The 24,834-nt window shown below is 43.2% G+C and overlaps 1 pseudogene; it reads right to left on the reverse strand.

Moving 5' to 3' along the window:
- LOC115103066 (cadherin-18-like) overlaps positions 1-22,325 on the reverse strand; it is a 43,073-nt pseudogene extending 20,748 nt beyond the window's left edge.
- Positions 22,326-24,834: the final 2,509 nt, after the last annotated feature.

The following is a 24,834-nucleotide window of genomic DNA, read 5'->3' on the forward strand; positions in this document are numbered from 1 at the left end:
ACCCGGAAGCCAGCTGCACCAATGTGTTGGAGGAAACACTGTGCACCTGGCGACCTGGTTAGCGTGCACTGTGCCCGGCCCGCCACAGGAGTCTCTAGTGCGCAATGAGACAAGGATATCCCTACCGGCCAAACCCTCCCTAACCCGGACGACGCTAGGCCAATTGTGCATCGCCCCACAGACCTCCTGGTCACGACCGGCTGCAACAAAGCCTCGGCGCGAACCCAGAGTCTCTGGTGGCACAGCTAGCACTGCGATGCAGTGCCCTAGACCACTGTGCCACCGGGAGTCCTGGCTCCCTTTTAAAAATAAGTTGGAGAACAAGCTATGAAGGAAAAATACGTTTTTGTGCAGGTACTTGCGCAAAAATAATATTGCGATATTGTCAAAACGATATATCATAAAAAATATTATTACGATATGTAAATGTGCTTATTCCCCCCCCACCCATCACTAGGAATAATGTAGTGCCACTGTGACAAGGGATTAAAGGCTGTTAGGGCCACGTTGTTGTGCTGTTTGCTTTCCAATTGACCTTGGGATTCCCCAGTCATTTTCCCTTAGCTCTCAGGACCAGCCAGAGTGGGTGATGTGATGTCTTTGACTTTGCTCTTGACCCAGGGACTCTCAAAGGGACAGCCAATACTGTAGTCCCTTTGCCTCTCTGAGGCACAGCCAATACTGTAGTCCCTTTGCCTCTCTGAGGCACAGCCAAACTACTGTACTACAAGTCTCTTCTATTCTGGATCCTCTGAAGAGTAGACAATGCCTACTCTGCTTATTTAGCCAAGGCAAATCAGAGTTCAGGCATGTTGTTTGATATACAGTAAGAACAATACCAATGATTGATGCAAAGCTGACATTTGCTAATAAGTATTCTAGTGCAATCTGATAAAATAACATAATATTACATACAAACTGTCAGGCATTTGCCCATTGTTCCTTACAGCATCTTCTGGAGATTTTTTATTTAAAGATCAATATAGCTCAGTATGTTGGCTATAATGCTTTGCCAGATGGCTAGCTTCATTGGAGGGGGTGGGTGGTGAATGAACTACATATTATTAGAGAAGACTGACAGTGAAAATGTAAATATCAATCAAATCCAAAAGAACAGCTGGCAATTCCTTCAATTGATCAAATGTTAAAAGTTGTATAATCCCTGCTCACTTTAAAATGTATACACGTATCAGCCTATCAGTACGTGGAATGGACGGTATCCCCTGACTGCGTAAAAACAAACAAAAAACCTTTCCTACTTAAAAGGCAAACGGGAAAGTTGCTGTCCTCCTTACTGTCTACCAGTGGTGTAAAGTACTACTAAAGTCATTTTTGGGGGTATCTGTAATTTATTTGACTATTTATATTTTTGACATTTATTTTTACTTCACCACATTCTTAAATAAAATAATGTACTTTTTACTCCATACATTTTACCTGACACCCAAAAGTACTCATTACATTTTGAATGCTTACCAGGACAGAAAAATGGTCCAATTCACGCACTTATCAAGACAACACATGGTCATCCCTTCTGCCTCTGATCTGGTAGGAGACTGACTAAACACAAAAACATATTTTGTAAATGATGTCTGAGTGTTAGAGTGTGCCCCTGGCAATCCATACATCTTCAAAACAATAAAATGGTGTGGCCTGCTTTACTTAATAGAAGGAATTTGAAATTATTTATACTTCTTTAACTTTTGATACTTAAGTATATTTTAGCAATTCCACTTAGTTTTGATGCTTAAGTATATTTAGAACCAAATACTTTTACTCAAGTATTATTTTACTGTGTGACTTTTACTTTTACTTGAGTAACTTTCTATTAAGGTATCTATATTTTTACTCAAGTATGACCATTGGATACTTTTTCCACCACTGCTGTCTATGTAACTATATAACAGGAGTATAATGGAGGAAACACCGGTAGTTTACTGTAATTATGTTAGTCAGATCAGGGATGGGTAATCAATGCCATTAAATGCAGGTCTTATTGTGAAATATTCCTCTGGGTCCTTTATTTACACCAGTCAATATTACCTGCCAGACTTTTGTTGTCTATTGGAAGATACAGGTAAACTGTTCATGCTGTTTTAGTATCATATCCTCTCAGGCCTTTTATTCAACCTCCTAATCCATGTCAGATTGACTATGCTAACAATCTAGCTTTTTACAGCTGTATATGGGTCGATTATACATAAGAAAGGCTTCATGTTTCATTTGCATGCTCACTACGTCCAAATATTGCTTTTTGTAATGGTTATGATTAGCTATGTCTGAAGAGGAAGCATTTTTGTAAATGTGTGTGTGTGTGTGTGTGTGTGTGTGTGTGTGTGTGTGTGTGTGTGTGTGTGTGTGTGTGTGTGTGTGCATGTGTGCTTTTCTGCATGTCAGTGATGATCACTGGTCAGGAGCTGAACACCTCACTCCCTGATCACAGACAGATGATTGTAGTGTAGAGGCAGCTCTGATTCTGCTCTGATTGTGGGCTGAGTGACCGGGTCTCCTGCTGATGGGGCCCCAATAAGCTGCTGGAGAGAGGCAGGAACAGCTGGCATTGCCATGGCTATGGCCCAGTTTGCACTGAAGCTGGCATGGCCACAATCCAGCCAGGCTACTTCACATCTATGCCTCAAACCAAATCAGAACCACTCACTCAAGTAGCTAAGCAGTGCAACATGGACATCGATAAAACATACTTTTAAGATGACAAAACTGGACCCATCATAGTGGTTATACCAGTGCTTGGTTACATTCATGGCACATGGGGTTGATGGGTGTCAATAGCACTTGAGCATATGTGACGGGAACATGGCTAGGACTATCATCTTGAGTATTGACAGATGGCATATAATACAGTCTCACTGCCAGATTCACTCTGCCTTCTCAACACACATTGACTGTTGAAGCAAAGAAAATAACTTATGTCTATATTTATTCCTTGTTCTCTTTAGGTGTGCATATCACTGTAACACACACTTATCCGGAGCATCTTAAAGTAGTAAGTGCATCAATGTTTCATACTAGCCCCACACGTGAATCAAACCCACAATCCTTTCGTTGCAAGCGCAATGCACTACCAACTGAGCCACATGGGACCCAGGATCAGGATGTACTGCATACAGACACACACCACAGACACATAAACATTTAGCTATTTCTAATCTAACTATTGTTATTACACAGTCTTAGGTATTCAATTCCTTTGGTCTCTACTAAGTTAGGTACATCAGCTTTTAGTTTTTTTTACACCATATTTGTGGAACAATCTTCAAAATGTTCTTCAATTTGATGTTTTGGTGCTTCTAGGGCAATTCAGAAAGCTGAATGAGGACCGTATTAGTGACGAATGTGTTTGTTTGTATTTTTGCCTGCATTTCGTATTTGTATTTAGATGTGTGTATTTCTGTATTATCTGTAATTCAGGGCTCATCTGTAAAATAAACATTGATCTCAGTATGTCTACCTGATAAAATAAAGGTGAAATAAAACGTTTTAATATTACATTGACTGGAATCCTTTGAAAAGCATCCTCACAGAATATGTGATGTACAAAACTATGTGGACACTCCTTCAAATTAGTGGATTTGGCTATTTCAGCCACACCCATTGCTGACAGGGGTATACAATCGCAAACACAACCATGCAATCTCCATAGACAAACATTGGCAGTAGAATGGCCTTACTGAAGCATACACTGACATTGAAGACAATTCTGTGCGTCCAACGTTTTGGCAACAGTTTGGGGAAGGCCCTTTCCTGTTTCAGCATGTTTCACAAAGCGAGGTCCATACAGAAATAGTTTTTTGAGATCAGTGTGGAAGAACTTGACTGGCCTGCACAGAGCCCTGACTTCAACCCTATCGAACACCTTTGGGGTGAATTGGAATGCCAACTGCAAGTCAGGCCTAATTGCCCAACATCAGCGCCCAACCTCACTAATCCTCTCGTGGCTGAATGGAAGCAAGTCCCCGCAGCAACGTTACAACATCTAGTGGAAAGCCTAGATGATGTTATAGAAGCAAAGGTGGGACCAACTCCATTTAATGCCCATGATTTTGGAATAACATGTTCGACGAGCAGGTGTCCATATACTTTTGGTAATGTTGTGTATTTGTCAAGGGTGGATGTTTTGTCAAAGTTATTCAAGGGTTTTTTATTTCTCTTATGTCTTCAAAGCAAAGAACAAAATGTCTGAGAGCCTTTATACAATGAGCGGGAGGGGGATTAAGAATGCTAGAATACAGAACAGTTGGCAGGTATCTCTTTTTAAGACCGAGGAACACTATTGCTGTCTTTTTCCCTCTACTATGTAATTTATTGAACACATATAGTACTGCAGCCTTCTCTAAAACTAGACCCAATTCGAGCTTATTGCCTCTGTAATCAGCTGTATCATTAAACATCATCATGAGGCACTTTGGCCCTTTTCACAGTTTAACAGCCTGATTACAACAATCAACATCTAATAAAACATATACTGTAGAACAAAGCTATTTTCACTTGGCAGAAGCAATTCACACATGCAGCGTTATATTGCAGTGAATGTTAAGTAGAAGGCAGGCGTCTCACCGGTTTTAGGATCTACAGAGAAGTAAGGCTGTCCCTGTAGTATGCTATACACAATCTTGGCACTGTTCCCATAGGTGGGGTCGTCTGCGTCTGTGGCTGTGAGCTGAAACACTGATGTGCCTGCATGGAAGGAAAGGTTATATCGGTAGTGTATTTCCAAACAAAACCCATTTAACTACAACCACACGAACTCACAGACAGTACCATTACAACGTGCCATGATCACTGTAAAAACTACAATGGCATACTGTAGCACAACTCACTATATTGTCATGGTTTTCTTATAGTAAAACTACATGCAAATCTAAAAATACCACAGAGTGTTTCTGTATCGCATAAAGTGAGGCCGAAATCTGTTATCTCCCAATTAATCCAAACCCATTTATCAGGACTGTCAAAATCCATTTACAGAGTTGTGCATTAATGCCTGACTGCCTCTGGATGCAGTAGGGATCTGTAGCAATACTGATGACCCAGCTAATGATGTGACTGCTCTCACAGTCAGGGTACAAAGCCAACTCCCTACAGCCAGGTGCACCCAGCATTTCAAAAATATGTTGACAGTATTCTGCCTTACCAACATCGGCCATCTCGGGAACAGCAGCAGCAAATGGGCCATCTGGAAACTTGGGTGCATTGTCGTTGACATCCTGGACCTTGATAATGAATTCGGACTCAGGCTCTAGAGATCTATTGGTGTAACGATCGATGGCCTGGGCATGTAAGACATAATGGCCCTTCTTCTCCCGGTCCAGGCTCTTGCTGGCATGGATGTCCCCTGTGACCTCATTGATGACAAATATAGTGCCAGCGCCCTCTCCCGTCAGCAAGTATCTGACAGAGCCGTCTCCTTTGTCTGAGTTGGAGTGCAGCTGGGAAGGAAATTACAGAAATTTTACACACAGATATAACAATACTCATTTGAACATAGAAAACTATACCCATGGATTTCACCACCATTGACCATGTGTTGGAACCGGTTCAGGGAACAGAACCAAATACCCGGAAAATAAGGACATTTTTCAATGAACAGAAACGGAACCTTGAAGGAAAATGATCCATACTGTTCCGGAACAGAACCATTATGTTAAAAGCATGGGAACCGGTTAATAGCGTTATTTTACATTATATATATTTTTTCTAGTCCCACAACAAAACAGAACAAAGCTCTAATGCGAAGCCCTCACTCTGTCACTCAAAAATGTATTCCAGTGTCTGCCTGCTGCAAGCAGAAAATCTTTGCCTGTGTGTTAGGCTACCTGCCCCTCCCCCTCCGAAGCATAGGCTACCGTACCTATCTTAGAAGCTTGGTTCAGAAGATAGAGATTATTTATTAGCTACAGAAGAATGGATTAACTTTTTCAATGTTAGTTAAGGATGCTATAGGCATAGTTATCGCAATTCGTTGGATGTATTAACGACAAAAAGGTAAGACGTGTCCCCTGTGACCTCATTAATTCTGGTTCCGCTCTGCACACACAAGCATGTTAGCTAGCTAGCTCAAAGGACATTCAAATTTCCTCCATAGAAGCCACTACTCCTAGGTATAATTCTGTGGACCTAATTCAGATAATGCATGTCATAACAAGATGCCCAGTGCTCAACCCTCTCTTGCGCTCTCCCCACCCGCAAAATTGCAGTCGCATCTTGCGCCATAGTCCATCATGCACGTAATCAACTAGATTAGCTGCTCTGACTGCACTGATTGGTGAAGTAACTTAATAAGCTAAAGGTAAAAAACTTGATTTTACAGGTTAAAAAGGAACAGATAGGAACGATATAATAAATACTTTTGGGGGGTTCGTTCTGGCTCAGCACTTTATTCTGCTGGTCGGAACAGTGTAAAGGGAAAAAATATATAGTGGTTCTGTTCCGAATGAAACGATTGGAAAATAATGTTGGTTGCAACCCCTGGGGTTGAGGTCAAATCTAGTTCAGTCACTTCAGGAGAGGAACAAAAATGGCCCCTTATTTTCCATGAGCATTTCTAATGGTAGTAACTTAACCATAACTTAAAAATAAGTTTACCAGAGGGGTACTGTACCTGCTGTATAAATCTACAGAATGTTAGGGTGGGTTGCACCAACATGGTTTAAATTAATCTAGGATTAGAGCTAATCTAGGATTTGTAAATCTAGGTTTATAAGTAATCAGAGATGTGTTGCACCTCTTAATTTTGAATCTGGATCTGTTAAACTATGATTAGTGACATGTTACACCAAAATCTATCTCAGGTCTTCGAAAGCCAAGTCAACAAACAGGCCACTGACCATCTCGAATCCCACCGTACCTTCTCCGCTATGCAATCTGGTTTCCGGGCCGGTCACGGGCTGGTCACGGGTGCACCTCAGCCACGCTCAAGGTACTCATAACCGCCATCGATAAAAGACAGTACTGTGCAGCCGTCTTCATCGACCTGGCCAAGGCTTTCGACTCTGTCAATCACCATATTCTTATCGGCAGACTCAGTAGCCTCGGTTTTTCTAATGACTGCCTTGCCTGGTTCACCAACTACTTAGCAGACAGAGTTCAATGTGTCAAATTGGAGGGCATGTTGTCCGGTCCTCTGGCAGTCTCTAATGGGGTGCCACAGGGTTCAATTCTCGGGCCGACTCTTTTCTCTGTATATATCAATTATGTTGCTCTTGCTGCGGGCGATTCCCTGATCCACCTCTACGCAGACGACACCATTCTGTATACTTCCGGCCATTCCTTGGACACTGTGCTATCTAACCTCCAAACGAGCTTCAATGCCATACAACACTCCTTCCGTGGTCTCCAACTGCTCTTAAACGATAGTAAAACCAAATGCATGTTTTTCAACCGTTCGCTGCCTGCACCCGCACGCCCGACTAGCATCAGCACCCTGAATGGTTCCGACCTAGAATATGTGGACATCTATAAGTACCTAGGTGTCTGGCTAGACTGTAAACTCTCCTTCCAGACTCTCCTTCTCTCCTTCCAGACTCACCTAAACTCTCCTTCTCTCCTTCATATCAAACATCTCCAATCTAAAATCAAATCTAGAGTCTGCTTTCTATTCCGCAACAAAGCCTCCTTCACTCACGCAGCCAAACTTACCCTAGTAAAACTGACTATCCTACCGATCCTCGACTTCGGCGATGTCATCTACAAAATAGCTTCCAATACTCTACTCAGCAAACTGGATGCAGTTTATCACAGTGCCATCCATTTTGTTACTAAAGCACCTTATACCACCCACCAATGCGACCTGTATGATCTAATCGGCTGGCCCTCACTACATATTCGTCGCCAGACCCACTGGCTCCAGGTCATCTACAAGTCCATGCTAGGTAAAGCTCCGCCTTATCTCAGTTCACTGGTCACGATGGCAACACCCACCCGTAGCACGCGCTCCAGCAGGTGTATCTCACTGATCATCCCTAAAGCCAACACCTCATTTGGCCGCCTTTCGTTCCAGTTCTCTGCTCCCTGTGACTGGAACGAATTGCAAAAATCGCTGAAGTTGGAGACTTTTATCTCCCTCACCAACTTCAAACATCTGCTATCTGAGCAGCTAACCGATCGCTGCAGCTGTACATAGTCCATCTGTAAATAGCCCACCCAATTTACCTACCTCATCCACATACTGTTTATATTTATTTACTTTTCTGCTCTTTTGCACACCAGTATCTCTACCTGTACATGACCATCTGATCATTTATCACTCCAGTGTTAATCTGCAAAATTTTAATTATTTGCCTACCTCCTCATGCCTTTTGCACACAATGTATATAGACTTTCTTTTTTTTCTACTGTGTTATTGACTTGTTAATTGTTTACTCCATGTGTAACTCTGTGTTGTCTGTTCACACTGCTATGCTTTATCTTGGCCAGGTCGCAGTTGTAAATGAGAACTTGTTCTCAACTAGCCTACCTGGTTAAATAATGAGAAAAAAAGAAAAAAAGAAAAAAATATATGAAGTATTTTGTGAGTTGAAACGAAGTAGCTAGCCTACTTGACAAATGAGGCCACAAATGTTGCTGTTCCTTGATAAAATAATAACAATGTGATGATTGAACTACTGCATCTCCATCTTGAAAGGTTCTAATGTGATGGCTGATTTGAAATAAAATCTGTTATTTGCCAGTGCTAGACAGAAAATAAATGTGTTAGTTAACGTTAGCTACTGTAGCTAGCTAGTTTATAAACCAAGCTAGCTAGCATACAATGTTATTAATTATTGTCATTACTTAACGTTATTGTGCCATTTTATTATTTGTCCGCTAACCACATGACCATGGCACGTCAAATAAGTTCACATTTCTCCGCTTATGAAAAAAACTCTTGTCGGTGCTGATGGAGGAATTCAGTAATGAACTGGAGGATAAAAATACCGGTTTAAAGAGAAGAGGATTCCCCAGCAGTTTGCCCCTCTCCATAACCCCTATGATGATGGACAACTTGACCCATCAATATTTAGTCAGCTATACTCGGCTTTGTCTCAGGATGGTAAGTGTTTGGTTGAAGATATCCCTCTAGTGGTGTGGGGGCTGTGCTTTGGCAAAGTGAGTGGGGTTACATCCTGCCTGTTCGGCCCTGTCCGGGGGTATCGTCGTACGACCCTGTCCGGGGGTATCGTCGTACGACCCCTCCTATCTCAGCCTCCAGTATTTATGCTGCAGTAGTTTATGTGTAGGGGGCTAGGGTATATCGGGAGTATTTATCCTGTCTTATCCAGTCTCTCTCTCTCTCTCTCTCTCTCTCTCTCTCTCCTGAGGTGCTGACCTGTTGCACCCTCGACAACCACTGTGATTATTACTATTTGACCCTGCTGGTCATCTATGAACATTTGAACATCTTGGCCATGTTCTGTTATGATCTCCACCCGGCACAGCCAGAAGAGGACTGGTCAACCCTCATAGCCTGGTTCCTCTCTAGGTTTCTTCCTAGGTTCTGGCCTTTCTAGGGAGTTTTTCCTAGCCACCGTGCTTCTACACCTGCATTGTTTGTGGTTTTAAGCTGGGTTTATGTACAGCACTTTGTGACATCAGCTGATGTAAGACGGGCTTTATAAATACATTTGATTGATACTACACTACAATGTTACCATTATCAGGCTCGTTACAGCATGTTGCATAACATCATCTTTCATACCAAGGCTGGACATATCATAAGCCCCAATTCAATTGTTGTACAAAATGGGCACGTAAATAGCCTACTAATAATGAGTTAATTATCATAAACTCTGAAGAACTCTGTTGTTTTGGTCTCTCCACAGAAGATATGCTGCCATTTGATCAGTTAAACCACCTCAAGTGGCAGTTTAGAATTCATCTCCAATGTAAATGTATATATATTTTTTTTTTACATTGTCACACATTGTGATCTGAGTGGGCATTCTATGTTGTGTGTCTAGTTTGTCTGTTTCTGTGTTTGGCCTGATATGGTTCTCAATCAGAGGCAGGTGTTGGTATTTAGGTAGCCTGTTTGGTGTTGGGTTTGGTGGGTGATTGTTCCTGTGTCTGTGTTTGCACCAGATAGGGCTGTTTTGGGTTTTCACGTTTCTTGTTTTGTTAGTTTGTTCATGTGTAGAGTCTTTATTAAAGAACCATGAATAGAAACCACGCTGCATTTTGGTCCGCCTCTCCTTCACGGGCAAGAAAACCGTTACAGACATTCTTTGAGCAACAGGCTTAAAATTAATGAAGTGAAAACTAAATTTAGATTAGAGGAACGATTTAATTGAACTAGGATTCATTTAAAACGTTGTTTAACATTTGGTGCAACAAGATTAATAGATAAACCTTGATTTAACCCAATTTAAGAGTTAATCCATGTTGGTGCAACCCACCCTTAGTGTACAAGTAGCCTGCATACCCGACTGTTTTTGCATTCACTTAAATCAAAAGCAGACTGGCAGAAGTATTTAAAAAAAATCTCACATAGCTGCATAAATCTATCACTATATGCCATTTTAGTGTTCAGAGGTAAAAAAATAATCTGTTTGTTGTGTAGACATTACTAATTCATACAAATCCTGAATGGGAAAGTCTCTGCTGTACAGCTGATTCAGCTCTCCTGCCTCTAGGTCACCAGGCAGCTCGTTAGGGCGCACACCTGTCACCAGCATTAGGAGCATAATGACATTCACCTGGACTCCATCACTTCGTTGATTACCTGCCCTTAATGTGTCACTCCCTTTGGTTTCTTCCCCAGTTGTCATTGTTTCTGTTTTCGTTCCATGTCGGTGTGCTGTTTGTGTTACAATTATTTATTAAATGTATTCAGTGCCTGAAATTGCTTCCCAATTTGCAGTGTACATCGTTACAGAATGACGCCTCAACAAAGAGACGCATCGGGGAGTGTATTTATTTTTTGTGTCGGGGGTGATGTTGAGTCCGGGTGTTGGAGCCGGACCTACCTGGGAGGCCTCAGCCGGTTTGGAGTTCGATAGGCAGGTTCCCGTGCCTCAGCCGAGGCAAACGGGGAGGTCTCAGCCGGCTCATCAGGTTCTCTCCTCAGCTGGTTCATCAGGTTTCTGTGCCTCAGCGGAGGCGACCGGTCCGCTCCGGATCCGCGGGATCGTCCCTGTGGTTCGTGTCCTGCGGCTGGGGCTGAACGCGCTGGGGAGGGGGTACTGTCATGTATGCTCTCTCTCCGGCGCTCTAGGTCGTCATACTCTCGTGCCTCAGTCGGATCGACAGGTTCCCGCGCCTTAGCAGAGGTGACCAGTCCGCTCCTGATCCCCCGGGATCGTCATCTTGGTCGGTGTCCTCCACCCAGAGCCGGGTTTCAGGGAGGGGGTACTGTCATGTGTGCTCCCTCTCCGGCCTCTAGGTCACCAGGCTGCTCGTTACGGCGCACACCTGTCACCAGCGTTAGGCAGATCATGACATTCACCTGGACTCCATCACCTCCTTGATTACCTGCCCGTTATGTGTCACTCCTTTTGGTTTCTTCCCAAGTAGTCGTCGTTTCTGTTTCTGTTCCTGTTCCATGTCAGTGCGCTGTTTGTGTTACATGTTTCTTTCTTTATTAAATGTATTCACTCTCTGAACTTGCTTCCCGACTCGCAGCGTACGTCGTTATCTAAAAACAAATCATGCATCATTTTTGATGCAAAGAAAATCCACATTCTTTTAGCTAGGCTAAATCATTGGGGTATCATATGATACTGATCTATATAAAAATGCTGTGTCAACTCTGATGTAAAACGTTGAGAACAAGAAGAACAGTGTTTCTAACTGCCTTGACATTTTGATAGTGATGTATCCCCCTTCGTAGCCTAGCAGAACAAAGCCAATGCAATGTGTGAACACACAAACGGGTTAATCCAGCTCTATCCAGATTAGTTGTGCTACACCGAGTTGCATCATTGCAAATTAAATCTGTTGTTCCTTGTTGACGTGTCGTCTGAATATTTCGGGGTTGTGCCTGCGTGCCTGGCACATGGCTTTTTACAAAGTCTTAAACAAGTCAAGTGGCGTCGTTTGAGAAAGGTGTAAAACCCCCCCCCCCCCCCCATTAGCTTTAAAATGGATCTGATAGAATCTCATAAATATAGCAACCAGAGTATGACTTCTCCATTCATATCAATACACCACTTCTTAAGAACATGGGTTGAATCGCAATAATCGCTTGTTATTCACTTGCCCTCATGCATTAAAAAAAAATGCTGGTCTATGGAAACTACCTCTAGCCCATGCCTTCATCAATCCAATGCTTTTAAATTTTGGGGGAGTAGTGAACACATCAGGAGGAAGGAGAGATTATTGGGATGCACCTAAGCCTCCATGTTTCCAGACAGCTGTGGTGCTGATGCTGAGGGTGGTTCTGTAAGGATGAAAGTGAATGATGGATAACAAACCATTAAAGAAAAGCTGTGAATCCCTTGACAGCACCAACGCTGTTGGAGCTGGCTTGCATCATCTGTATAACACCACAACTGGCCAGCCAAGTCAGTTATCCTATTATGGATTCAAGTGTTTGCTCTTTGGCAGAATGCTATTTTCTCTACAGACACTGAGGGGAAATGTCCTGAATGAAGAATAAAGCCAGCAACTGTTGGCAGTTACAATCATAAAGCTGTATTTTATACATTCCTCAGTGTATGGTTTTTATTGCCTCCACCTTCAACCCTTCAGACGTGCACACACACACACACACACACACCGAACCTTGTGTGGACACACAATTCAGTCACGTTCAAAATCCTATTTTAGCTAACCCCTAACCCTAAAGCTAACTCTAACCCGTACCCTTACTGTAAACCGAAAATCTAACCTTAACCCTAACCCAAGCTCCTAACCCTAACCCTAAAACTAACCCTCTGGTCCCCACAAGTATAGTTAAACACACACACACACACACACACGCTGCTCTTAATTCTTGGCAGTGAGTGTAATCCCTTAGCAGAGAGCAATTAGCAAAGACAGTGTTCACCTCCACGCCGCCTCCCATGCCTGAAGAGGGTACAAGCAGCAACCCTGTTTGCTACAGAATCATATAGAGGGTGTCCAAGACTCATAAAGCACCAAATTTACAACATGTGAGTTAAGTAGTGGACTTTATTGTCCTCTTAGGACACTCCAAAACACAGTGTAATAGGCTACGACACAAGAATAAATTTTATTGCGTAGTACGCAGTAGGTGTAATATACAGTACATAAGAATCCAAGGCCGATATCATTCAGTGGAAGTTGGTGGAACTACTGTGATGATAACCTTGGCTTTCTCAGGAAGGTTGGGCTGGCGCAAGCATTTACACTGGCTCAGAATACTGCTCTCACTCACAGAACACGCTGCCTGCAGTGAGAGAGTAGCATTCATTTATCTTTCGCTATGGTGCCTTTATTCACTAGCAGGGTAATGGGAGTACAGCTCATGACTGATGCTTACCCTAGGCCCTGCATTATCAAAGAGATGAAAGGATAAAAAGAGCCATGGGGGAAAAACCCCAAACAGATAAATAGATAAATAAATATATGGAACTATCCACTTTGGTAATATATCACCAGGGGCCTGGTTGCAGAATGGATGCAGAGCATGATCTGATTTCACGATGTGCAAGTAGCCTGTGTGTCTGCTGTCCACTTTTTCCATATGGTGAGTTTTTTGTCACTCTTGGTGTAAGAATGAGTTATTGTGCTTGGCACGCCTTTACTTCATAGAATTTCACATAAGGGAAAATGCTAAACTCAGCAAAAACAGAAACGTCCCTTTTTCAGGACCCTGTCTTCCAAAGACAATTCGTAAAAATACAAATAACCTCATAGATCTTCATTGTAAAGGGTTTTAACACTGTTTCCTTGCTTGTTCAATGAACCATAAACAATTAATGAACATGCACCTGTGGAACGGTCATTAATACACTAACACCTTACAGACTGTAGGCAATTAAGGTCACAGGTATGAAAACTTAGGACACTAAAGAGGCCTTTATACTGACTCTGAAAAACACCAAAATCAAGATGCCCAGGGTCCCTGCTCATCTGCGTGAATGTGCCTTAGGCATGCTGCAAGGGGGCATGAGGACTGCAGATGTGGCCAGGGCAATAAATTGTAATATCCGTACTGTTAGACGCCTTAGACAGCGCTACAGGGAGACAGGACGGAAAGCTGATTGTCCTCGCTGTGGCAGACCACGTGTAACAACACCTGCACAGGATCGGTACATCGGAAAATCACACCTGCTGGACAGGTACAGGATGGCAACAACAACTGAATGAGATACACCAGGAATGCACAATACCTCCATCAGTGCTCAGACTGTCCCCAATAGGCCGAGAGAGGCTGGACTGAGGGCTTGTAGGCCTGTTGTAAGGCAGGTTCTCACCAGACATCACCAGCAACAATGTCGCCTATGGGCATAACCCCACCGTCGCTGGACCAGACAGGACTGGCAAAAAGTGCTCTTCACAGGCGAGTCGCGGTTTTGTCTCACCAGGGGTGATGGTTGGATTCGTGTTTATCGTCGAAGGAATGAGCGTCACACCGAGGTCTGTACTCTGGAGCGGGATCGATTTGGAGGTGGAGGATCTGTCATGGTCTGGGGCAGTGTGTCACAGCATCATCGGACTGAGCTTGTTGTCATTTCAGGCAATCTGAATGCTGTGCTTTACAGGGAAGACATCCTCCTCCCTCATGTGGTAACCTTCCTGCAGGCTCATCCTGACATGATCCTCCAGCATGACAATGCCACCAGCCATGCTGCTTGTTCTGTGTGTGATTTCCTGCAAGACAGGAATGTCAGTGTTCTGCCATGGCCAGCAAAAAGCCCGGATCTCAATCCCATTGAGCACATCTGGGACCTGTTGGATTGGAGGGTGAGGTCTAGGGCCATTCCCCACATAAATGTCTGTGAACTTGCAGGTGCCTTGGTGGAAGAGTGGGGTAACATCTCACAGCAAAAACGGGCAAATCCGGTGTAGTCCATGAGGAGGAGATGCACTGCAGTACTTAATGCAGCTGGTGGCCACACCAGTTACTGACAGTTGCTTTTGATTTTGACCCCCCCCCCCCTTGTTCAGGGACACATTATTCCATTTCTGTTAACACATGTCTGTGGAACTTGTTCAGTTCATGGCTCAGTTGTTGAATCTTGTTATGTTCATACAAATATATATTTTTTTATTAAAAAAGGTTTGCTGAGAGGATGTTTCTTGTTTTGCTGAGTTTATATCTACAGGGAGGATAAATAGGCTCAGTTGCTATACTGCAAGATTTCACTGTAAAATCCCTCCACTACTACATCCAGTTATAGACTTTCACAGGCATACTGTAGATACTTCCAGTTTTAGAAGCAGTCTTTGGAATAAGAAGTGTGTATGCACAGGGAGGCAATAGCCTAGTTTGCAAAGTTTGCATAGCCTACACATTTCTTTTGTAGGATTTCATTGAATTACACAATGATGCCATTTAGAATGCTCTTAAATAATGACACAAAACTGTCTTCCCATACACTGGCAGCTATCCACTCACTAAATTCCCATGGAGCCAAGTTCACTGGTATAGGCTTGTACAGAGGCTGATAAACTGACTACGCTCCAAGAACCCGCCGACTGATTAAATCAGGAATCTACTCCCTCTGCTAACCACAAATTACATGAGGCATGCTGATGGAAAGGTCAATTTTTATGCTGCAGCAAGAGCTCACTGACAATAATTGTTTTATACCCAGTCTTGGTATTAGTGAGCCGGGGTGAAAGATTTTATGTAATATTTGTCTCTGAGGTCTGATAAGGGATATTTAATCATATTATCTAACTCTACACTCTTAGAAAAAAGGTGCAATCTAGAACCAATAAGGGATCTTCGGCTGTCCCCATAGGATAACCCTTTGAAGAACACTTTTGGGTTCCAGGTCGAACCCTTTTAAGGGTTTTACCTGGAACCAAAAAGTGTTTGCCTATGGGGACAGCCGACGAACCCTTTTGGAACTATTTATTATTAAGATTGTAGTGAGAGGTGATGGCACTGCTGCCTGAGAGACTTGGTAGTATTAACGGTGTGCAACTATATCAACCATCTCTGGCCTCCGCTGCACCAACACCACCTCTACACGTCAATCCCATTGATTGATAAGAGGTTGGGATGTATGTGGACTGGGGCTGTAATCTTGTTATCTAAATCAGAGGAAAGTGTAGTTTCAACACTCAGTGTGCAGTACATGTCTAGCCTATACAGAGAACAGCTAGGTATATATAGTCTCTGTGATGTAGGAGAAGGTTGTATAGCTAATTAGTCACAGCAGAGCAGAGTTGAGAAAATTCAGATACATGTGGCCATTTTTCATCCTTTCATCACGCTGACAGTTTTCTAGGTCAGGCCCAAATCGGGGCGCCTGACACCTACTACCATACCCCGGTCATTATTTTCCAAGATGGCATAGCACTTCAGATGTCTTTGTCTTGTCGTGTCCCATGTATATATATTTTTTTTCTTTGTATATATTTCAGATATATTTTTTAGATTTTTAACCTCAATTTCAACATACTCTCCTGCAACCCGCCTCATCCAATGTGATATGGATCTGCTATTTTCAATACTTTAGAACCCCCAACAGAAGCTAGACAGCTAACGAACTACTTGCTAGAAGTGCTAGCGGTCATCAGCTAACCATAACCCGGTCAACTCCTGCCAGTTTGCACAGCGTGATTCAACCCAGAGCATACCGGACTGCTTTTTCTCCACATCTCCGGATTCCTACCGCAAGCTCTGAACCCTTTCACCTGAACCATCGCAGCTTGATAGCTGTTGTCCGAGTGGCTACCCCTGGCTAACGTCTCTGTCCCGAAGCAAGCACCAGTTAACCTGGAACTAGCCTCGTGCTAGGCCCATCTCCCGGCTAGCTGAAGAGGTCCATCAGCCACTCCTTGGGCTACAAAACCTATATTACCAAATTGGCCTGGACCCCTTTGACTGCCCACACGGAGCCCCGCCGATCCATCACGACTTCTCTGCTGACGTAATCGTCCAAGGGTGCTACAACAAACTCTTCCGTCGCGAAATCCCCCTAAGGCCCTTCTGCTAGCCCCGGCCCGCCAGCTGTCTGAATCGCCGTGTCTCCAGCTCGCCTAGCTTCCCACTGGTCCCTATGATCACTCGGCTACGCATGCCTCTCCCTAATGTCAATATGCCTTGTCTATTGCTGTTTTGGTTTGTGATTGTCTTATTTCACTGTAGAGCCTCCAGCCCTGGTTAATATGCCTTAGCTAGCCCTTTTGTTCCACCTCCCAGACATGTGGTGACCTCACCTAGATTAAATGATCTCTAGAGACTAAACCTCTCTCATCACCACTCAATGCCTAGGTTTTTCTCCACTGTACTCACATCCTAACATACCATTGTCTGTACAATATGCCTTGAATCTATTCTTTCATGCCCAGAAACCTGCTCCTTTTACTCTCTGTTCTGAATGCACTAGACGACCAGTTCTTATAGCCTTTAGTCGTACCCTTATCCTCCTCCTCCTCTGGGGATGTAGAGGCTAATCCAGGCCTTGCAGTGCCTAGCTCCACTCCCATTCTCCAGGCTCTCTCATGTGTTGACTTCTGTAACTGTAAAAGCCTTGGTTTCATGCATGTTAACATCAGAAGCCTCCTCCCTAAGTTCTATAGCACACCCTGCTAACCCGAATGTCCTAGCCATGTCTGAATCATGGCTTAGGGAGGCCACCAAAAATCCTGAGATTTCCATATCCAACTACAACATTTTTCATCAAGATAGAACTGCCAAAGGGGGCGGAGTCATACTATCCAGGTCTGTGCCCAAACAATTCAAGCTTCTAATTCTAAAAATCCACCTTTCCAAAAACAGGTCTCTCACCATTGCCACTTGTTATAGATCACCTTCTGCCCCCAGCTGTGCCCTGGATACCATATGTGAATTGATTGCCCCCAATCTATCTTCAGAGCTCGTACTTTTAGGTGACCTAAACTGGGACATGCTTAACACCCCGGCCGTCCTACAATCTAAGCTTAATGCCCTCAATCTCACACAAAATATCAATGAACCTACCAGGTACAACCCCAAATCCGTAAACACGGGCATCCTCATAGATATCATCCTGACCAACCTGCCCTCTAAATACACCTCTGCTGTCTTCAACAAGGATCTCAGAGATCTCTGCCTCATTACCTGCGTCCGTAATGGGTCTGCGGTCAAATGACCACCCTTCATCACTGTCAAACGCTCCCTAAAACACTTCAGCAAGCAGGCCTTTCTAATCGACCTGGCCCGGGTATCCTGGAAGGATATTGACCTCATTTAATCAGTAGGGGATGCCTGGTTATTCTTTAAAATTGCTTTCCTCACCATCTTAAATAAGCATGCTCCGTTCAAAAAGTGTAGAACCAGAAACAGATATAGCCCTTGGTTCACTTCAGACCTGACTGCCCTTTACCAGCACAAAAACATCCTGTGGCGTTCTGCATTAGCATCGAATAGCCCCCGCGATATGCAACTTTTCAGGGAAGATTGGAACCAATATACACAGGCAGTTAGGAAAGCAAAGGCTTTGCATCGTGTAGCACAAACTCCAAAAAGTTCTGGGACACTGTAAAGTCCATGGAGAATAAGAGCACCTCCTCCCAGCTGCTCACTGCACTGAGGCTAGGAAACACTATCACCACCGATAAATCCACGATAATTGAGAATTTCAATAAGCATTTTTCTACGGCTGGCCATGCTTTCCACCTGGCTACCGCTACCCCGGTCAACAGCCATGCACCCCCCACAGCAACTTGCCCATGCCTCCCCCATTTCTCCTTCACCCAAATCCAGATAGCTGATGTTCTGAAAGAGTTGCAAAATCTGGACCCCTACAAATCAGCTGGGCTAGACAATTATCCGCCGCAATTGTTGCAACCCCTATTACTAGACTGTTCAACCTCTCTTTCGTATCGGCGGAGATCCCAAAGATTGGAAAGCTGTAGTGACACCTTAGACCCAAACTGTTATAGACGTATATCCATCCTGCCCTGCCTTTCTAAAATCTTTAAAAAATCTTCAAAAGCCAAGTTAATAAACAGATCACCGACTATTTCGAATCCCAGCGTACCATCTCCACTATGCAATCTGGTTTCCAAGCTAGTCATTGGTGCACCTCAGCCATGCTCAAGGTCCTAAATGATATAACAGCCATCGATAAAAGACAATACTGTGCAGCCGTATTCATCGACCTGGCCAAGGCTTTCGACTCTGTCAATCACCACATTATTATTGGCAGACTCAACAGCCTTGGTTTCTCAAATGACTGCCTTGCCTGGTACACCAACTACTTCTCAGACGGAGTTCAGTGTGTCAAACCGAAGGCCTTGTTGTCCGGACCTCTGGCAGTCTCTATGGGGGTGCCACAGGGTTCAATTCTCTGGCCGACTCTTTTCTCTGTATACATCAATGATGTCGCTCTTGCTGCTGCTGATTATCTGATCCACCTTTACCCAGGCGACACCATTCTGTATACTTCGTGCCCTTTTTTGGACACTGTGTTAACTAACTAACTTCAATGCCATACAACTCTCCTTTCGTGGCCTTCAACTGCTCTTAAATGCATGCACTTCAACCGATCGCTGCCTGCACCTGCCCGCCTGTCCAGCATCACTACTCTGGACGGTTCTGACTTATGTGGACAACTACAAATACTTAGGTGTCTGGTTAGACTGTAAACTCTCCTTCCAGACTCATATTAAGCATCTCCAATAAAAAATGTAATCTAGAATCGGCTTCCTATTTCGCAACAAAGCATCCTTCACTCATGCTGCCAAACATGCCCTCATAAACTGACTATCCTAACGATCCTTGACCTCGGCGATGTCATTTACAAAATAGCTTCCAACACTCTACTCAGCAAATTGGATGCAGTCTATCACAGTGCCATCCGTTTTGTCTCCAAAGCCCCACCACTGCGACCTGTATGCTCTCGTTGGCTGGCCCTCACTTCATATTCATCACCAAACCCACTGGCTCCAGGTCATCTATAAGTCTTTGCTAGGTAAAGCCCTGCCTTATCTCAGCTCACTGGTCACGATAGCAGCATCCACTGGTAGCACGCGCTACAGCAGGTATATTTCACTGGTCAGCCCCAAAGCCAATTCCTCCTTTGGCTGCCTTTCCTTCCAGTTCTCTGCTGCCAATGACTGGCACGAATTGCAAAAATCATTGAAGCTGGAGACTCATATCTCTCTCACTAACTTTAAGCATCAGCTGTCAGAGCAGCTCACAGATCATTACACCTGTACATTGCCCATCTGTAAATTGCCCATACAACTACCTCATCCCCATAGTTTTTTTTTTTGGTCCTTCGCACCTACTTGCACATTCATTTTCTGCACATCTATCACTCCAGTGTTTAATTGCTAAATTGTAATTACTTCGCCACTACAGACTATTTATTGCCTTACCTCCCTAATATTAGCTCATTTGCACACACTGTATATAGATTTTTTCTATTGTGTTATTGACTGTACGTTTGTTTATTCCATGTGTAACTGTGTTGTTTTTGTCGCACTGCTTTGCTTTATCTTGGCCAGGTCGCAGTTGTAAATGAGAACTTGTTCTCAACTGGCCTACCTGGTTAAATAAAGGTGAAATAAAAAAAAGAAAAATGCACTTCAATCTTTTGTCTTGCATATTTACCCTCTGAATGGCCATGTGTCAATTGTCTCAAGGCTTAAAAATCCTTCGGTAACCTGTCTCTTTCCCTTCATCTATACTGATTGAAGTGAATTTAACAAGTGGCCTCAATAAGGGATAATAGCTTTAACCTGGATTCACCTGGTCAGTCTATGTCATGGAAAGGACAGGTGTCCTTCATGTTTTGTATACTTAGCGTGCCGACAAGAATCAAGCTCATAAATGTAGGCTTATGTGCTGTTGAAAATGGCTACTTGATACTCTATTACCTGCTGTTTTCCTCATGGCCAAATCAATACCAAGAGAGGTGCCATCTTAGTGGAAGAAGAACACACAATTCAACAATCACAGCATCTTTGAGGAGAGTGAATCACGCACTCAACCCCCCCCCCCCCCCCTCCCTCCCTCAGGGGATGTGTGTGTGTGTGTGTGAGCCATCTCTTACCAGCCTTTCACTTCCCACATCTCTCACAAGCCCCATTTTAACCCTCACCTTTGGTACATACTGTAGTGTCAATGTCATACAATGTCAGTTTCACAGTGGATTAGTTCACCCACTACAACTTGTGCATTTCAAGAAGCCTCTGCTACACAATATCAAAAGATCTGGTTCCTGTGGTAAGCTGTATCATAAGGCAGTTAGCTAACACTGCTTTCAGCTCATAATGTTGCCATGTTTAGATATTCAATAAGAATGAATTATCCTGACCATGACCATACAAACAATTGATCAAATGTATCCCCCCAAAATGTATTCTTCATTCAAATTCGTACATAAAATGATTAATTTTAGATACCTTCTTCGGGTTGTATTGTCGTGTAATAGGTTTACCAATTTGGGTTATTTATCATATAAAGTAGAAATATGATTTTTTTTCTGAAACTAAGCTGAAAAACTTTTCCAACAGAAAGAAAAGTGCTCTAAACCTTCGTAAACGTACGGCTCTAATAACCTGGTACAAAATTGCTCTCAAATGACTGTCACTGTGCACTCCCAGGCGCAGTGACAATCATCAACTTTGTATCATGCAAAAACACCTACAGACTGCAATATGTAGGCCTACTGTTTTCTTCTCAGCATGCAAATACCTCACATCAAAAGAACGCCATTAAAAGTGAACATGAATAGCATACCTTTCCAACATGCTGTGCTTCCGGTCCAATATGTTCCTCTAAAACGAAGAACTGGTTCCATATCCAGCCCCTCTTGGGCCGGTGGTGCACGTCTCTCTCTCCGTCTGGGTGTTTGGTTTGGTTACTTTGTGCTCTGACGTTGGGCCTGAGCTGGGACGTCCCATAGCTCTTCTGGATAAAGCACAGGCAGATCAGCAAAGGGCAGAGGCAGGCTGTGGTAGCAGGAATTCTCATGGTAGAGAACGTATGCTTCTCTATGTCCTCCACTGTACCTTAGGCACACAGTGTACCCAGAGGCCACAAAGACATATCAATAGTAAGACAGTACTAGGTGTAGATAAGACCAGTCCAGAGGTTTCTCTTAAATTCCATGGTTTGTTTCAGTCTGTCCATTAGGGAGTAGAACCAAGGTCCGTTTCCATGTCGGATGGAGGCGGAGGGGAGAGGCCGGTTGTTAATTTGCTAAGAGGATCCTCAGAAGATTTCACCAGTGGTCTTGTCTGAGCAGGTTGCCATGCTGTTTCCCCTTGAAAGATAAGAAGAAAGAACATTAAGGACACACAGATAATGAGTCATGTTTTTCTTTCTGTGAAATCCCCCGATGCAATTTGATGGAACGGGTACTCTGAAATTACACGTTGACTCATTTTTAAAAGCACAATGTTCTTTCCTGATGAAAACTGTCATTTTGACTTGATTTCTGAGAGGCAATTTCCGCTGGGTGCATGAATTGAGTATTTCCGTCCGCTTCGGATGCAAACCAGAGTATTCAAAACTACATTGCGGAGTCTGAGCTCAAAAGGCTAAGCCGTCTCTGACATACCTCACAACTGAAAGACATTCAATTTAACATGGTTTTATGAAAGCAGGAGAGCCATAACTGTATCTCCATAGGCCAGAATAGCATTTTGGGGACATTCTTTTGTGCGTTCTTTGTCAGAGTCTATCACAATGATAAGCTGCTTTTGATCATGTGATTCTCACAGTCTATTACACTGTTACAGAACGTGTGTCACTTGGTAAACACCCTCACACAAGCATAGCTATCTTCCAGTTTCTGTCAATATTGTACTTGAAACACTTTTGAATAATTCCGTTGTTTGGATATTCTATGAGAAAACAATAAAAAACCTTCAATCACTGTTTTTAAAAAGGATATTGTCATGGCATGTGAGAAGACGTGTTATCCATCTGCTACTCAGCAAATCAGTGGAGGCTGGTGGTAGGATCTATAGGAGGACAGGCTCATTGTAATGGCTGGAATGGAATAAATGTAATGGAATCAAACATGTGGTTTCATATGTTTAATGTTTTTGATACCGTTCCATTAATTCCATTACAGCCATTACAGCCTCCTATAAATCCTCCCACCAGCCTCCACTGCAGCAAAGCATTTAGTGCTTTCCTTTCCTTTTGACAAGACCAATATCTCAATATACAGTAAACATATTTGTCATACAAAAGAGCCGAAACTCTGAGTGTTGTTTCAAATGTTTATTCAGCAAAGATGTACCAGCTGAATACATCCATTCTATACAGTGAGGTGTCTACTTTCACCCTTAGCTCTCGCCCTCTCCCTTCCACAAAGGTCCCAGACTTCCGGGAGGTATGTCAAATGTTATCTGTTCACAAAAAAAGGTGGAGAGAGTAGTGGCGTTGAGTGTCGAGCACAAAACTGAGTCACGTGCAAAAAAAAAAAAAAGACTTGGAGATAATTGGTTACAGTAATCAAATTCAACATATGACAACAGCTTGAGTGTAGAGTTTCAATAAACCGGTAGACCATACTTGGCTAAGCTTCCAGGTGACGAACTTAACCATTACATCAGTGTTGTTGACATGAGACCACAGATACAATTAGCTTGTTAGAGGCTGGAGAATACAACAGGTCCTTCTCTCTCGACCTTGGAGGAATCCCTCCCTAACTTAGACTCAATGGATTCTTACCAAGATTGAATTCATTTCAGAAACAACCTGCAAGATGACCCCATATTCTATGATAACACCACCCTTGGCAGTAAAACTTAATATTACCTCTGAATTATGAAAAAAATCTGAACAAATATAATTAATTACCCATGTCGAATTAGAATTACAACCCTTGATAAATTCACAAGGAAATCATTTTTCATCCATAAAGGAATTCAAGGAATAATCAAATAGACTAGACAGAAGTTTCTCTCACACCTCTCACATGCTGTTGTGAGTAATGCACCCGCCCCTCCCTTTGCGATTTCTTAATCGTTCAGGGGCAGCGCTCTGTCTCTCCGTCTTGCCTGTCCAAAGAGGAATTAAAACTATTGCTAAATTATCCAGCCCAAATTTAGAATGACAGTCCCTTATCCTCGTGCACAACATCTCAATCTCCTTATATACATCTGGTGTTCCCAGAGCGGGGGCTTCGCACAGCGCTTGTTTTAAATTGACACTCTGGTCTCCAGTCTACTGGGTCACGTCCCTGCTTCCCCCCTTCTGTCAAAACATTCAACCTCGTAGCCATTGACGAGAATGACTGAATGAAACTACGGATGTAGCCAAATACTGTAGACCCAGTTCTTAATTTAACTGTCACACAGCCGAAATTGATGAACCCCATGAAAGGGTGCTTCACATTGAGTTTATCATTTGATTTAGCCCTAACAGACACTGGCAGAACATACATTTACAGAAAGGGAAGCATTTATCCTGCTAACGTTAAAATAAACGTTATTTATTTTACATTTCTAGCATTCTTTTTTCTCAGTATGGTCCCCATTTGTTCTTGTCTTATACTGTTGTGAGTGGTATCAGTATCTCAATGCATTTTTTAAAGTCTAGATTACTATACATTTTCCAGTGTGAGGACCCCCACAATCAACCCAATACCCCAGATAAACTATTTTGGCAATCCCAAATCAATTAAGGGCAAGGTTGAGCCCCTCCCCCAACACTCATTCTTCTAGTATCTCTAACTTTTCTTCTTCTGATAGCTTTAAAGTTCATACTCACAATGTAACTCATGCCTGTCGAAGTGGGTGGCCCTTGAT

This window comes from Oncorhynchus nerka, linkage group LG20 (genome assembly GCF_034236695.1).
Source record: "Oncorhynchus nerka isolate Pitt River linkage group LG20, Oner_Uvic_2.0, whole genome shotgun sequence".
NCBI classification, from domain to species: domain Eukaryota; kingdom Metazoa; phylum Chordata; class Actinopteri; order Salmoniformes; family Salmonidae; genus Oncorhynchus; species Oncorhynchus nerka.